This window comes from Podarcis bocagei, assembly GCF_964188305.1.
Source record: "Podarcis bocagei genome assembly, chromosome: 11".
Lineage (NCBI taxonomy): Eukaryota > Metazoa > Chordata > Lepidosauria > Squamata > Lacertidae > Podarcis > Podarcis bocagei.
This window is the reverse complement of record NC_138136.1, coordinates 58029286-58044584: the sequence shown is the minus strand read 5'-3', so window position 1 is coordinate 58044584 and position 15299 is coordinate 58029286. Positions and strand designations below refer to the sequence as shown.

Genomic DNA, 15299 nt, shown 5'->3' with positions numbered 1-15299 from the left:
AAAAGAAAAATGTCTTCAGTTGTTTCCTGAAAGATACTGGGCACCTGTTGCATCTCAGACAGGGTTACTGTTCTACCGAACAGGGCAAACCCACTCAAAGCCCTGCTCCAAGTCACTTCTAGAATTTTGTGTGGCTTGAGTGGTGTAGTGGTTAAGAGCAGTGGACTCGTAATCTGGTGAACTGGGTTTGATTCCCCGCTCCGCCACATGCAATTGCTGGGTGACCTTGGGCCAGTCACACTTCCTTGAAGTCTCTCAGCCTCACTCACCTCACAGAGTGTTTGTTGTGGGGGAGGAAGGGAAAGGAGATTGTTAGCCGCTTCGAGACTCCTTAGGGTAGTGATAAAGCGGGATATCAAATCCAAAACTCTTCTCTTCTTCTTCTTTCCTGTCGTGATATTTGGAAAACCTGATCCTAAGCTGTATGTGTATCTTAGTATAATTAGTGCTAAATGTTTTTCCAGATATTTCCCAGATATATTAAAAAGAACGTAAAATCTTAGTAAAATTCTGCACAAATGAAAGTGTATTATACTATAATGCTGGTTCTTGTCATTGCCGTTTCAGCAAATTGGTTTCCCCGCCCCCCATTAAACACTTCCAATCTACACTTGAGATCCATTTTTCCCCAAAAAATATTAGCAAAATACTGCTTAAATGAAAGTGTTATAACACTTAAAAAAAAAAACTTTTCCCAGTCACCACCATTTTAGCAAGGTGTTTTTCCCCCTAATTAAACACTTCCAATCCAAAACAAACACTAAAACACTTTGTTTTTTGACATTTCATGGGTTGCAATGGGAAATCATATTTAAATGAATAAGCACTTAGCACTAAATAAATAAATGATTTTTTTTTAAAAAAATCATCCAGATTTATTATATATTTTAAAATAGCCTTTCGGGTGACATGTACCATCTCCAGACTTACCCACAGCAGGCCTGTAATACCCACTGATGTGCAGGGACCATAGGAGGATGAATCTATAGGAAATTGAAACATTCCCTGACAGTGTAGAAGATGAACTGCAGCTGTGCTTGTAGCTTATTGCAGAAGAGCCATGCTTCATTTGTACTAGGGGCCATCCATCTGGATCAACCAGCATGTCACAAATGAATGTACAATGCTGTCTCATACTGAGTCTGACCACTGGGTCCACCTAGCTTATCATTTATGGAAGGAACAGGCAATCTGTGGCCCTCTAGATATTGTGTAGTGTTTAAGACAACTTCCATCCTCCAGTACCATTGCTTATGGAGTCCAACAAGACCATCCCTGGTCTCACATACCCTCCAAGCGTCCCTGTTTTCCAGGGACAGTCCCAGAATTACCATCCCAGCTTCTGATTTGATCCTGGAAAGACCCTATTTCCCCTGCCAGTGCTGCTACCACTGACCTTGGAGAGGAGGATGAGGCAGCACTTATCCTGAACTGCAGTGGCTGTGACAACTGCAGCATAATATCCTGTTGCCACTCCTTGGTCTCTCCAGGGCCGCTACTGCTGGCCTCCTCCCTTGTGCAGCTTGTAGTGGCTGCTGGAGACCAGGTGGAGAGAAAGAGGAGAGGATGCTACTGCTGAGGCCAAGTCTTGTGTGATGTGCTGACTCTGATGAGCAGCCAGAGGGCAGGACTGCCTTGCACAGGAAGAAAGGGGAAGTGGTTGACAAGGAGTGTTGGTGTGTTTTTTTAATGCTGTAGGTTAAACCACAGAGCCTAGGGCTTGCCACTCAGAAGGTCAGCGGTTCGAATCCCCGTGACAGGGTGAGCTCCCGTTGCTCGGTCCCTGCTCCTGCCAACCTAGCAGTTCAAAGCATGTCAAAATGCCAGTAGATAAATAGGTAGCGCTCCAGCGGGAAGGTAAACAGTGTTACCGTGTGCTGCTCTGGTTCGCCAGAAGCGGCTTAGTCATGCTGGCCACATGACCCAGAAGCTGCATGCTGGCTCCCTTGGCCAATAAAGCAAGATGAGCGCCGCAACCCCAGAGTCGGCCACGACCGGACCTAATGGTCAGGGGTCCCTTTACCTTTACCTTTACCTGCTTCTTTCAGAGAAAACTCATTGGCACTTAAGAGAACCAAGACCAACTTGGCTGTGAGTCCTGGAAGACCTGCTCCCTGCTTTGCTGGCCGTTTCCCACCTGATCTGGGAAGATGGGACCAGGACTGACTCCAGCTACAAAAGCTGAGGCTGCTGACCAGACCCTTGGGGTGGGTGTCGTGGGGTTATTTTTGTTGCTGTTGCTTTTGCATCTTTATTTTCAGACCTTATGGTGATTTGTGTGGAATTTGTTTCAGTTTGGCGCTGTACTTCTGATGTGTTTTAGGTATTGTTGACGGCGACTTGCGTTGTGTTTGCGATGATGTAAACCTTGCCCTGTTGTAAGCCACCTTGCGCATAGTTTTAACGGTGGAAGGGTGGCATACAAATTGAACGATGGTGATCCAATGTGTTGTTGTTGCTGCACCCGTCTGTCTTGAGAGACAATGGAGTGCGCCATCGGGGGTGAATTCAAATCTGTGCCTTAGCAGCACCAAAGTGAACTCCCCAGGGTGTTTCAAGTTACAAGAAAGGAGGTTACGGTTAAACATCAGGAAGAACTTTCTGACAGTAAGGGCTGTTCGACTGAGGAACGGACTCCCTCAGGAGATGGTGGTTTCTCCTTCTTTTGAGGTTTTTAAGCAGAGGTTGGATGGCCATCTGCCATGGGTTCTTCAGCTGAGATTCCTGCATTGCAGGGGCTTGGACTAGATGACACTCAGGGTCCCTTCCAACTCTATAATTCTATGATTCAGTGATACTGTACCATCAAGAATTGTTGTTGTTGTTGTTTAGTCATTTAGTCGTGTCCGACTCTTCATGACCCCCTGGACCAGAGCACGCCAGGCCCTCCTGTCTTCCACTGCCTCCCACAGTTTGGTCAAACTCATGTTCGTAGCTTTGAGAACACTGTCCAACCATCTATTCCTCTGTCGTCCCCGTCTCCTTGTGCCCTCCATCCTTCCCAACATCAGGGGCTTTTCTAGGGAGTCTTCTCTTCTCATGAGGTGGCCAAAGTATTGGAGCCTCAGCCTCAGGATCTGTCCTTCCAGTGAGCACTCAGGGCTGATTTCCATCAAGAAATCAGTATTCCATCAAGAATACTACTATTTTATTGAAGTTTTTTGTTATTATGCTAGGTAAATTGTGTTTTTGATGTTGTACAGTGCCCAGGGATCTTCAGATAAAAGGCGATATATAAATTGAATAAATAAAGAGAGAGAGTGTGTGTGTGTGTGCTATGGCTCAGTAGGTTAGAACACCGCGTGGATAACACCAAGGTTGCAGTTACAGATGGGTAGCCGTGTTGGTCTGCCATAGTCCAAATAAAAAAATTCCTTCCTGTAGCACCTTAAAGACCAACTAAGTTAGTTCTTGGTATAAGCTTTCGTGTGCATACACACTGTGTATCTGAAGAAGTGTGCATGCACACGAAAGCTTATACCAAGAACTAACTTAGTTGGTCTTTAAGGTGCTACAGGAAGGAATTTTTTTACCAAGGTTGCAGGTTCGATTCCCTTATGGGACAGCTGCATACTCTTGCATTGCAATGGGCTGGAAAAGATGATCCTCATGGGTCCCTTCCGACCGTTCTTTGATTCTATGATTCTCTCTCTTTCTCCCTCGACGCTCCTTTCCCGCGCTTGGCCACCGGGGGCGCTGGAAGGGAAGGGAAAAGCGACGGAGGGGGGAGCTATGGAGCAAGCCAGAAACCTGCACAAGCCACCGGCGGCGGCGGCAGCAGCAGCAGCAGCAACGACGCACCGAGGAGGCGGCAGTGTCGGCGGCGGCGGCGCAGGCTTCTCCTCTCCGGCTCGGATGAAACTGCGGTGATCGGCAGAAACCGTTTCTCCAGCAGCCCTCGAGGGCTCGCCGAGCCAGAGCGCGAGAGGAAGCGAGCGAAAGGGAGCCAGGCAGGTCGCCCTTGGAGCCGCGAGCGGGAGCAGCCGGGCTCAGGCTGGGGTCCCGCTCGCGCCCCCGGATTTGCCCTCCCGCGGACCCACCGGAGAGAGAAAGAGAGCGGGGGGAGGACCCCAAGCGGCAGCTCGCCTCGCGTCGACCGGGATTTTACGCCAGTGCATTGATTTCCCTTCTTCGCAACGAGAAGAGCAATTCCTTCCCTCTCCCTTTCTCCTCCCCTCCCCAGTCTTTCTCCTTCTTTTCTTCCCTCCCCTCCACTGCCACCCCCCTTTTAAAAAAAAGCCCGTAGCAATTTTTTTAACCTCCCTCGGCTTTTTTAAAAATATATATATATATCTTTTGTTTGTTTTTGCATGCGTGATTTGTTTTGAAAAAAGAGAAATTGTTCGAGAGGCGCCATTTTTCACCTCCTTGGGAGGAAAAAAAAAGAGAGAGGAGAAAATCTGTTTCCATCTCCCTTGTTTCTCGACCGTGTGCAATCGTCTCCCTTTCCTTTTTCTCGCCCTCCCTCCTTCCTTCCTTCCCTCTCCTCCCTCCCTCTTTCCTGAGTGGGGGTCTCCGCCGAGAAGCCCCCGCGAACCCGCCCCTCCGCCTCCCCCCTCCGGCCCCCCCATCTGACAGTTCTCCGCGCGCCATGGCGCCCCTGCGCCAAAATCGCCAAACAGGAGCGGCAGCCGAAGGAGCAATAATACCTTAGGGGGCGGGGAAGGGTGCTTTGCTTTTATTTATTTATTTTTTAAAAACAATTTTTTTGGAGGGGTGGAAAAAAGGGACTTAGGGGTCGGGATCTGGAAACCCGCCCCTCCCTACTCCGTTCACACGCCTCCCCAACCTCCCCTCTACACGCATCGTGGTCGGCTGAGAAGAATCCTCGCGAAGCGCGGAGAAAGGAGAGGCAAGGCGCGCGTTGCTCCCACGAAGGACTTTGGGGAGCTTAGCGAAGCCGGGCGCTTGGCTTTCCGAGAAGATAATGGGTGAGTCCTCATGAGCTATGGGTGGGTGCTTGGGGGAGGGCTGGGGAGCTTTTTGGGGGGAGGGGGGTGTCTGTAGGGGGTTCCAGAAGGCTGGCGGATGGGTGCCAGGAGGACGAAAAGTTGAGCTCTTTTTTTGGAGGCGCGGGAAAAGGGGGATTTCCCCGCTGCTTCTTGGCGCTGCGTTTGTTGCTCAAAAGTCACTCGTATTGCAATAACCTGTGAGTATTATATGCAGATATTAGTTGCGGATCTGCGTGGGTTTGATGTGTTTTTGGTTTTTTATTAAGGGGTGCGAGGGAAAGTGGGGGGTCGTGATTTGGGTGCTGGAAGGAGTTTGCCCAAGGGCGCATGCGGCACGAGGCTAGGCGTGTTTACTCGGAAGTAAGCCCCCAACCAGTCACCCCAGGCACAGGCAGTGCTCAAGGGGGCTTACTCCCAGCTAAGCCTGCGGAGCAGACTCCCCTCCTTTCCCTTAAGCTAGCTCACTGTGACTTGGGATGGCAGTGAGTCCCCCGCCTACCACCACCACCCTCTGCTGAATTCAGAGAGAACAGGCGTCGGATCGGGCCCCTGCAGGCGCTGGCTTGGGAGCAGGCCCCGATCCAGTCGGTTTACTGCCGAGGAAAGCTGCCCAGCTCGTGGCGCTTGCGCGGCTGTCAATTTCCCCACGCGCTTTACTTGGGGGCCGAGGACGCAGCAGGAATTCCTGCGGGAGGGATCCGGCTGCAGGGCTGTTGCAGGCTTACTTGGGAGTAAGCAAGGCTAGCGCACGGCCTTCAGGGCACTTGCTCGCGAGTAGGCTGACCTGCGAGCAAAACAGGAGCCAGGATCGGGTTGCAAAGGGGCAGGCCTGGGACTTATCCCAGAGTAAGCATGCGTATAGGACTGGGCTGTTAAATTCCTTCCTCTGCGACCCACCTACCCGTAGTAACCTGCCTTCTTATGGGGTTTTGCTGGTGGTTGGCTGGGAGGTGGCAGACTTGGTTTGTCTGAGGTGTGCGGAGCGGGTGGCAAGACGGCATTCCCTCTCGCTTGCAGCTTCCAGCGTGGATCTTGCGAGAGTAACGAGCTTCGCGCCAGGAAAGTGTGGCTGTGGAGCAGAATGAGATGGCAGCGCTGCTTTTTTAAAAGAGAGAGAGAGAGAGAGAGAGCATGCATCAGAATTTGGGGGTATTGCACAGTGCACTACGGCCACACCGTTTCATGTTTGCGCGGTTTGCGTTATACTTTGGCTCCCAACCCCCACCCCTTCTCCGGCCAAGCCTTTTGCGAGGCTCTTCGAGTGCTATTTTGACATTGGCAAAAGGACACTCTGGCAACTGCTACGGTTTGCGGCGCATAAACAAGCCCTGCTCGCTCTGTGTGTTTGTCCGTGTAGCAGGGGCTGGATAATTAACAATGCAGGTTTTCTTTTCTCTCTCTCCCGCCCCCTCCCCTGTTTGTGTCAGAGTCAACCTCGTTAATAGATCGGCTACTAATAAATCCAGGATTACCCTTCAGCTACCCTCCCATGCCTTAGTTGGTGTTTTTTTTTTAAAACAACACACACCGAAAACACAGTGTCTGCGTCTTCCCCTCCAAATCCCCGAGCTCTGCTTCTGATTCCTGCAAACACTTTGCTGTGCTTTTTCCTCCCAAAGCTATTTATTTATTTTGCAAGAGAGGAGAGAAAATGCTGGAGGTTGAAGGCATTAAGAAAGCGAAAGAGCTTGTAGCACATGTGGGGGCGAGGGCAGGAGGTGATCTTAGCCTCTGGTTTCCTCCCTTCTCATGCCTTTCCTTTTGCAAACAGCAACAGAATGCTGCGTGCTTTGAAAAAAATACAAATAAATAAAAGGTTGAAATAGCCTGATAGCAAATGCTGCGAGGCTTGATATCAAGTAATAAGCTGGAATAGATACTTTTGTGTTCGGTGGATGGCTCTTTTATAACGCAGCATTGTGATGTATTTGGGAAATTGTAGAAACACCATACAGGTTATGTTGTGTCCAGAAGATGGAGAGAAGAGAAGAATTTCTTTCCTTGTTGTTTGAATGGGGTTTCTCTCTCAACCCCCGGAACATTGCAACCTCCCCAAAATTGTATCTCGGCCATCCACTAAAGTTGTGCTTTAGGAAATCTAGCTGGCATTGTTGCGATGATTTCGCATGCGAACTGGCTTTTTGTGTGTGCCTTCTCTTCATCTGGATGTGTTGGAGGCAACAGATTGAGTTTGGACCTGTTTGCGGAGGGTGGAAAAACTCTGTCAACTTTGCCAGTCTGTTAGAGCGCACAGACCTCCCCAGCAGGGAAGAAAACAAACCCAAGTCCTCCCCCCCCCCAATGCCCTTCCCTCCCCCACTGCCAAATCCAAGACTCCCCCTTCCAAACCAAAGCAGGAGGAAAAGAAGGGAGAGCAGCCTTTGTAGGAAACCCCATCAGAGCTGCAGTAGTGAGGTTTTCCTTTGCATGGGGTGGATGGCTTTTGGTGTAGGGTGTGTGTGAGGGTGTCTGGGTGTGAAGAAGGGGTGGATGGGATCTGGGAGGAGCTGGGATCTGGGAGGGTGAGCGGATTCAGACTTGCGTGGCCTTGAAAAGGTTCCTCCTCCTCCAGATCAGTTCTTCAATGGTGGTTCCTATGGCATGGGTCATCCGAAGCATCCCTTTTGCTCCAGGCCTATTTCCTTAGTGCCTGGAGGAGAGACTGCAGTGGCAGTGAAGTGCAAGTGTTCATGTGTTTTGGAGCCTCTAGGCTCCATAGTGAAAGAGAATGGGTGAGTGGGAAGTTGAGAGCTAGTTTCTGTTTCTCTTCCCTAGAAAGCTACCTAGGATGATTTCATACTGGGGGTGAAATACTATCTATTCTGAGGAATAGAATAGACAGGCTCATCTCAGATATCTGCCAATCTCCCATTCCCACCACCCTTCTGAGTAATACCCCTCCCCACCTTCTCACTATATAGAAGGATCTGGCAACTTCTGTTTCAGTGTATCTGAAGAAGTGTGCATGCACACGAAAGCTCATACCAAGAACTAACTTAGTTGGTCTTTAAGGTGCTACTGGAAGGAATTTTTTTATTCTGAGGAAGTAAGAATCCTAGCAGAAGGCCTCTTGAACTCAAGAGCTGAGTACAGTGGTACCTCGGGTTAAGAACTTAATTCGTTCCGGAGGTCCGTTCTTAACCTGAAACTGTTCTTAACCTGAAGCACCACTTTAGTTAATGGGGCTTCCTGCTGCCGCCATGTCGCTGCTGCATGATTTCTGTTCTCATCCTGAAGCAAAGTTCTTAACCCAAGGTACTATTTCTGGGTTGGCGGAGTCTGTAACCTGAAGCGTCTGTAACCTGAGGTACCACTGTACTCGGGTTATAGCCACTCCAGGTTGCATTTTTTTGGGTTACGGACCGCCGAAACCTGGAAGTACTGGAAAGGTTACTTATGGGTTTCGGCAGTCGCGCATGTGCAGAAGCGCTAAATTGCACTTTGCGCATGTGCAGAAGTGCCAAATCGCAACCCGTGCATGCGCAGGTGTGGGTTGTGAACGCTGCGGGTTGCGAATGTGCATCCCGCATGGATCACATTCGCAACCCAAGTGTCCACTGTATCTTTCCCTGCTCCTCCTAGCAACTCTCTGCTCCTGCAGAAACTTCCTAGAGTTTGCATTCTGATGTAGCAGTTCTCCCCCTCCCCGCCACAGATTCCCACATTTTCACGGATGTGGAAAGGAATTGGCCCGGAGATGAAGAGGGTACAGGAAACCCTCAAGATTGGTAGGAAGCGAGCTTTCTAGGAAAGGTCTCTCAACATTAGCTGAGAGCTTGAGAAGAGGGGGAAGAGGACGGATTTTGGGTTATGCTTCCTCTCTTGACTTATGGAAGCAAACGGTGGTCTAGACAGAGCCCTGTCAGAAGTAGGTGGCATGGAACCAAGCGGAAGGGAGAGAAAGCATATGCGGACCATATTTTCGCCTCCCGCCCCGCCCTTTCGCCTCTTACTTTATATTGAAAGCAGAGGTGTTTCATTAACTCTAAGATGTCAGCAGCCCGGCAGTGCGGTCAAAGTGGTGAGGCAAGGGAGCGATGCCGGCCAGCCTGCTCCGGGGTGGGGGCACCCAGTGTGCCATTGCCTTATATGTACATCTGTGGAGTTGGAAAGGATGTTCCAAGCAAGCCGACTGTTGATCCTGCTCATCTTCTTGCTGGGGGGTGGGGAGGGAAGTAACTCGATCCCTCCCATACTGACAGGAGGATTTTGCAGGGTGGCCAAGAGCTTGCAACTCTGACCAGCTTCAAGGGTGCATTCAGTCTCAGGAACCTTGGTGGCAATGTTTTTTTTATTATTATTAAGAGACACATGTATTTAAAGTCTCGCCCTGCCAATCTGATGCAAAGGGCCTGAAAAGCTTTTGGAGCTGGGCTCAACTCGCTGAAGGAATTCAGAAATAACCAAGTGCTCAGACCTTCAGTCAGAAGGAGGGTTTTTATACTCTCAACCAATAGAAGTATAAAGGAGGACATATTGCTTGTCTAAACTTTGTGATAATCTGAATTCACTGTACAGTCATACCTCGGGTTACAGACACTTTGGGTTGCACGATTTCAGGTTGCGCACCACGCTGAACCGGAAGTACTGGAACGGGTTACTTCTGGGTTTCGGCACTTGTGCATGCGCAGAAGAGCTAAATCGCGCTTTGCGCATGCACAGAAGTGCCGGATCGCAACCCGCGTTTGCGCAGACACGGCGCTGTGGGTTGCGGGCACTGCGAGTTGCGAACATGCTTCCTGCATGGATCATGTTCGCAACCTGAGCACCCACTGTACAGTGGTACCTTGGGTTAGATATGCTTCAGGTTACATATGCTTCAGGTTACACACTCCGCTAACCCAGAAATAGTGCTTCAGGTTAAGAACTTTGCTTCAGCATAAGAACAGAAATCGGGCTCTGGCAGCGCGGCAGCAGCAGGAGGCCCCATTAGCTAAAGTGGTGCTTCAGGTTAAGCACAGTTTCAGGTTAAGAACAGACTTCCGGAACAAATTAAGTACTTAACCCGAGGTTCCACTGTACTGTAAGTTTCCCTGCAAAGCTTTATATCTGTGTGATCCTAAAAGAACTGCCTTCCCTTTTTTCTGAGCATCTGATGATACAAAGTTTCTCTCCCTTTCCTCTTTGGTATTTGTTTTGAATCTGTTACTTTCTGTTATGTTCTCCTTTTGGACATTACGTATTTCTGTTTCAAATCTGCCTTGTCTTTGACACTTCATTTTCCCCACCTATTTCTTGCAAAGCTCCAGTGCCCTTTTACAGCTGCTGCAACAGGCAGCAATCCAGCAGGAGAAGCTCCTCCCAGCACAGTGAAGTGGGAAAACTGTTCCTGTTGGATTTTTTTTTGACAGCATTAATGGAGTATTGGGGAGGTTCTGTTGGGGAGGGGGATAACTGAGCCAGACATTTGGACCACCCTGTGTTGCTCATTGTCTTTGTCCCCATTTTACAGATGGGGAGCTTGAGGGCAAAACAGCAATGGCTTCCCCTCGGTCACACAGGGAGTATACAGTACCAGGTTTCTCGGGCTGATTTTAAATGCTGTAGACTTCATGTATAGAGCCCTGCCCTGGGTTTAAGCTTGAAGCTGGAATGTTGCAGAACCTGAAACTAGCTGGCTGTTCAATAGATAGAGCCCTTTTCTTTAAATTTGCAAAAATACTTGCATGGCTCCTGTGTCCTGGATAAAGCCTGGTGGCATTTGAAGCCCCAGTATTGGCCTTCAACATTCCTACCACATTCTATACAAATTAGGGGCACAGGGAAATTGAAAGATGCCTTATACTGAAACGTACCCACCTAGCTCTGTATTGTCTGTGCTGACTCAGAGTGCCTCTCCAAGGTTTCAGATAGGGACATTCCCAGTCCAACATAGGGTGTCGAGGACTGGACCTGGGACCTTCTGCAAAGCAGTTGCTCTACCACTGAGCTATGTAAAGGGACCCCTGACCATTAGGTCCAGTTGTGACCGACTCTGGGGTTGCGGCACTCATCTTGCTTTATTGACCAAGGGAGCTGGTGTACATGACTAAGCCACTTCTGGCGAACCAGAGCAGTGCACGGAAACGCCGTTTACCTTCCCGCCAGAGTGGTACCTCTTTATCTACTTGCACTTTGACGTGTTTTCGAACTGCTAGGTGGGCAGGAGCAGGGCCCAAGCAACGGGAGCTCACCTCGTCATGGGGATTCGAACCGCCAACCTTCTGATCGGCAAGTACTAGGCTCTGTGGTTTAACCCACAGCGCCACCCCCCTCCTAAATGGAACCAGTGTTAGAAACTCAGATATATCAGCTAGGCACCAATTACCTCCTCATACCGGGATTGCGGTGGCCAAAACGGAACGGCTACTTGGCATTTGTGGGCCAGACAGCTCAAAAGTTGTGTTTTTCAATACGACATTTGGGTTCCTGAACTTTGTTCTGATGGTGCGGATAAAATATAACAGATGGAATTCCCCAGGATATGTTGCTAGTGTGGGGAAACAGGTTAGGGCCAAGGATTCCCAGGCACACACCTCCAGATGGTGGAGGTGTCAGGTGGCATCCTGGTGCCCGGGCATCTTCACTTGGTCGCAAGTGGTTGAAAGCCAGGTGCAAAATGTGCCTGGTGAATTTTGAATGCTGAACAGAACCATGTAGTACTTTGAGTTCTTTGGAGGAAAAGATGGGATATAAATGCGAGGAATAACTAAGAGATAAACTTGAAGGCTGTATCAAGGGCTTTGAAGATAGATCAGCTAAAAGCTCAAAGTGTTGGTGTTGACCTTTAAAGCCCTAAACGGCCTCGGCCCAGTATATCTGAAGGAGCGTCTCCACCCCCATCATTCAGCCCGGATACTGAAGGCCTTCTGGCGGTTCCCTCGCTGCGAGAAGCCAAGTTACAGGGAACCAGGCAGAGGGCCTTCTCGGCTGTGGCTCCCGCCCTGTGGAACGCCCTCCCACCAGATGTCAAAGCGATAAACAACTACCTGACATTCAGAAGACATTTTAGGGCAGCCCTGTTCAGGGACGTTTTTAATGTGTGACATTTTAGTGTATTTTTGGTCTCTGTGGAAGCCACCCAGAGTGACTGGGGAAACCCAGCCAGATGGGCAGGGTACAAATAATAAATTATTATTATTATTATTATTATTATTATTATTATTATTATTAGCCCAATGGTCTGACTCTGCATAAGGCAGCTTCCTACATAAGGCATGTTAGTTTGTCTAGGCATTTGGATCTTGAAGTCCATTTCCACCACCCCACCCCTGAATATGGCCTTTGTGTATTATCTACTGTTTTACTTTACTCATTTGAAATAAAATAAACTTGAAGAAGCTGGGTGAACTTAGACCCTTCCTCCCCAATTAAAGCAGGTTAAAGCAGCCTTTGGACTACAACTCCCATCATCGCCCTTGACCACTGGCCATGCTGGCTAGGAATGATGGGAATTGTAGTCCTACAATACCTAGGAACCCAAGACTGAGAAAGGTCTAGAATATCCAGGGCTTTTTTTTTTCCTTTTTCCAGTCAGTACTCACTGGAACTCAGTTCGGCACGTCTCAGCTGGGCACCATTACCATTATAAGAGAACAAGGGAGATGTTCATGATGAGTTCTGGCACCTCTTTTTCTAGTACTGAGAACATCTTTCGCCAACCTAGTCTTGGACTACAACTCCCGTCAACCCCCAACCGTTGTGGTCCGAAACATCTGGAGGACTCCCCTTTTGGCAAAGGATGGCCTAGACTAGCCCTCTCTGCAATGACGACTCCTGTCTTCACCTATAAGAGGGTTTGGTGAGCAGGGCCTTATCTACACTGCCACCTTCTGTTCTTGTGCCCTTTGTGGCAACCTAGTGCAGGTGAGGCTCTTCCTGTGTAATTGGCGGGAAGATCTTCTGCCTTAAAATCTTGCATGTTGGGGTCAGACTGGACACACATGCTTAATTACACAATCGCCCCATTTGTATGAAGCAGGTGTGTTTAAACATCAGATGGGACCACCCTCCACCGTCTTGTTTCATTGCTTCCTGTCATCTCAGGATCTTCACATCCAGCCGTGCTAACGTCTGGAACTGAAGCAAGGATTTGGGTACCTGAGTATTGGGGTGATGATAAGGTAGGGAGGAACTGAGACATGCCACCTTTAAAATCCAGACCTGATTTATCCATGAATGTGTGGCAGACAGGTGGCTAAACAAAATGGCTGCTGTCGTTGAGCCTACTTTGGCCTCCAGGCTGCCATTAAAGTCGTTGTTCTCAACGGGGGGCACATACCCCACAGGGGGGCAATTTGATTTTTAAGGGGGGGCAATTCAAGAATGAGTTATTAACAGTTGATGGCTTTTGAGGCTTCCTCCACGTGAATAGGAGTTCACTTTTTGAATAATAAGAATTATGTTGTGTTTAGTCGTGTCCGACTCTTTGTGACCCGGATCACTGCCTTGCCATGGTGAAGGGGCTTGAATAACTCAGAGAATAACCCAAGATGGACAGGTCATAGTGGAGAGTTTTCACCAAACATGATCCACCTGGAGCAGGAACCGACAAGTATCCCTGCCAAGAAAACTCCATGGACAAAGACAACAAGCAATAAGAATTATAGGTCGGGATTTTAGAGATGGGCATTGCCAAAAAAAGGTTGGGAACCACTGTATTAAAGGGAGAGAAGAAGGGATAAAGGGATAACAACACCTAGGTTTGGCACATCTTCTGCTGCATTCACCGAGTGAGCTTCTTGAATTCCTTCCCATTCTGCTACTCTTCCCTTCAGCGCAATGGGAACATGGGCAATCCATCTTGGGCAGAGATTCCCTTCTGTTTCTGCTTTCTTGGACCTACGAAGCATCCCTGAGGGCCTGTGTATTTTCTTTTGGTTTGTGTACAGTGCCTGGTTAGCATGGGGACTCCAGTAGTAACAGTGAATCATAACAATATGAAGGCATTTGGAAGCGTTGTATAAATAGGCAGCCATAATGCGGCAGATAATTCAGTTGATGAGGCATTTCAGGTCACCGGAGTATGGGGGGGGGGGCGGCGGGAAAGGGAGATTCCTGCAAAATCTTAATTTGCAGGGCTGTGTACACCTGGTAATTACACCAGGGGGGGAATTTGATAGTGGATGTAAGTTTACTACTTTGAGACTCTCAGCTTCCATTTAAAAACAAACAGCAGTGTGAGTGTCTGCCCTTTACAGAGACCGTTGCCAGGTTGCAACCTGTAGATTCGTTATTACCAGATTTCTTTCCCACCTTAAGGTCCCAGGGTGAGTAACGACAATGTAAGAATACAATATCACGCCTGTGAAAATGGACGGGAAAGAGAAATGTTTGTTGTAATGTCAGAAACCCCAGGAGGACTGGGCAGGATTTCCAGTGAATAGGACGTAGAGCCTCAAAGACCTTTATTTGTCCCTTTGTAGGGCTTCCAAAGTGGTATAAATTATGCAAAACAGGCATATGCAAATCAGCCTTGTTTTTGCAACTTATAAAAACTCTTGGTGCAACATTTATATTTAATTTCTGTTTTGTTTTGCACATATTTCCCTGGCTGAAACATTTGCATAGAGTGCTGTAGCCCCTAAGCTGTGATGGCAGTCTGTGGGGAAAATTGGAATAAATCAGAACTTTCCCCCTAGAACCCAGAAGTCTTATGAGTAGATCTCTTTTTTCTGAGCCTCATATAAACAGTGGGGGCCTTCCCATTTCAATTCATGCAACTAGGAAATGACTGTTTGGCTGTGGAGTACAGGCAACAACCAATTTTGTTGTTGTTGTTTAAAGTGTCCAACTCTTCATGACCCCATGGACCAGAGCACGCCAGGCACGCCTGTCTTCCACTGCCTCCCGCAGTTTGGTCAAACTCATGCTGGTAGCTTTGAGAACACTGTCCAACCATCTCGTCCTCTGTTGTCCCCTTCTCCTTGTGCCCTCCATCTTTCCCAACATCAGGGTCTTTTCCAGGGAGTCTTCTCTTCTCATGAGGTGGCCAAAGTACTGGAGCCTCAGCTTCAGGATCTGTCCTTCCAGGGAGCACTCAGGGCTTATTTCCTTCAGAATGGATAGGTTTGATCTTCTTGCAGTCCATGGGACTCTCCAGAGTCTCCTTCAGCACCAGAATTCAAAAGCATCAATTTTTCGGTGATCAGCCTTCTTTATGGTCCAGCTCTCACTTCCATACATCACTACTGGGAAAACCATAGCTTTAACTATACGGACCTTTGTTGGCAAGGTGATGGCTCTGCTTTTTAAGATGCTGTCTAGGATTGTCATCACTTTTCTCCCAAGAAGCAGGCATCTTTTAATTTCGTGACTGCTGTCACCATCTGCAGTGATCATGGAGCCCAAGAAAGTTAGATCTCTCAC

At 48.7% G+C, this 15299-nt stretch overlaps 1 protein-coding gene across 1 annotated transcript in view; it reads left to right on the top strand.

Moving 5' to 3' along the window:
* The first annotated feature begins 3772 nt into the window (after nucleotides 1–3772).
* SETBP1 (SET binding protein 1) overlaps nucleotides 3773–15299 on the top strand; it is a 281599-nt gene continuing 270072 nt past the window's right edge. The window contains exon 1 of the mRNA XM_081212635.1: nucleotides 3773–4931. The gene's annotated coding sequence lies outside the window, so the exon portion shown is untranslated. The remainder of the gene's footprint in view (nucleotides 4932–15299) is intronic.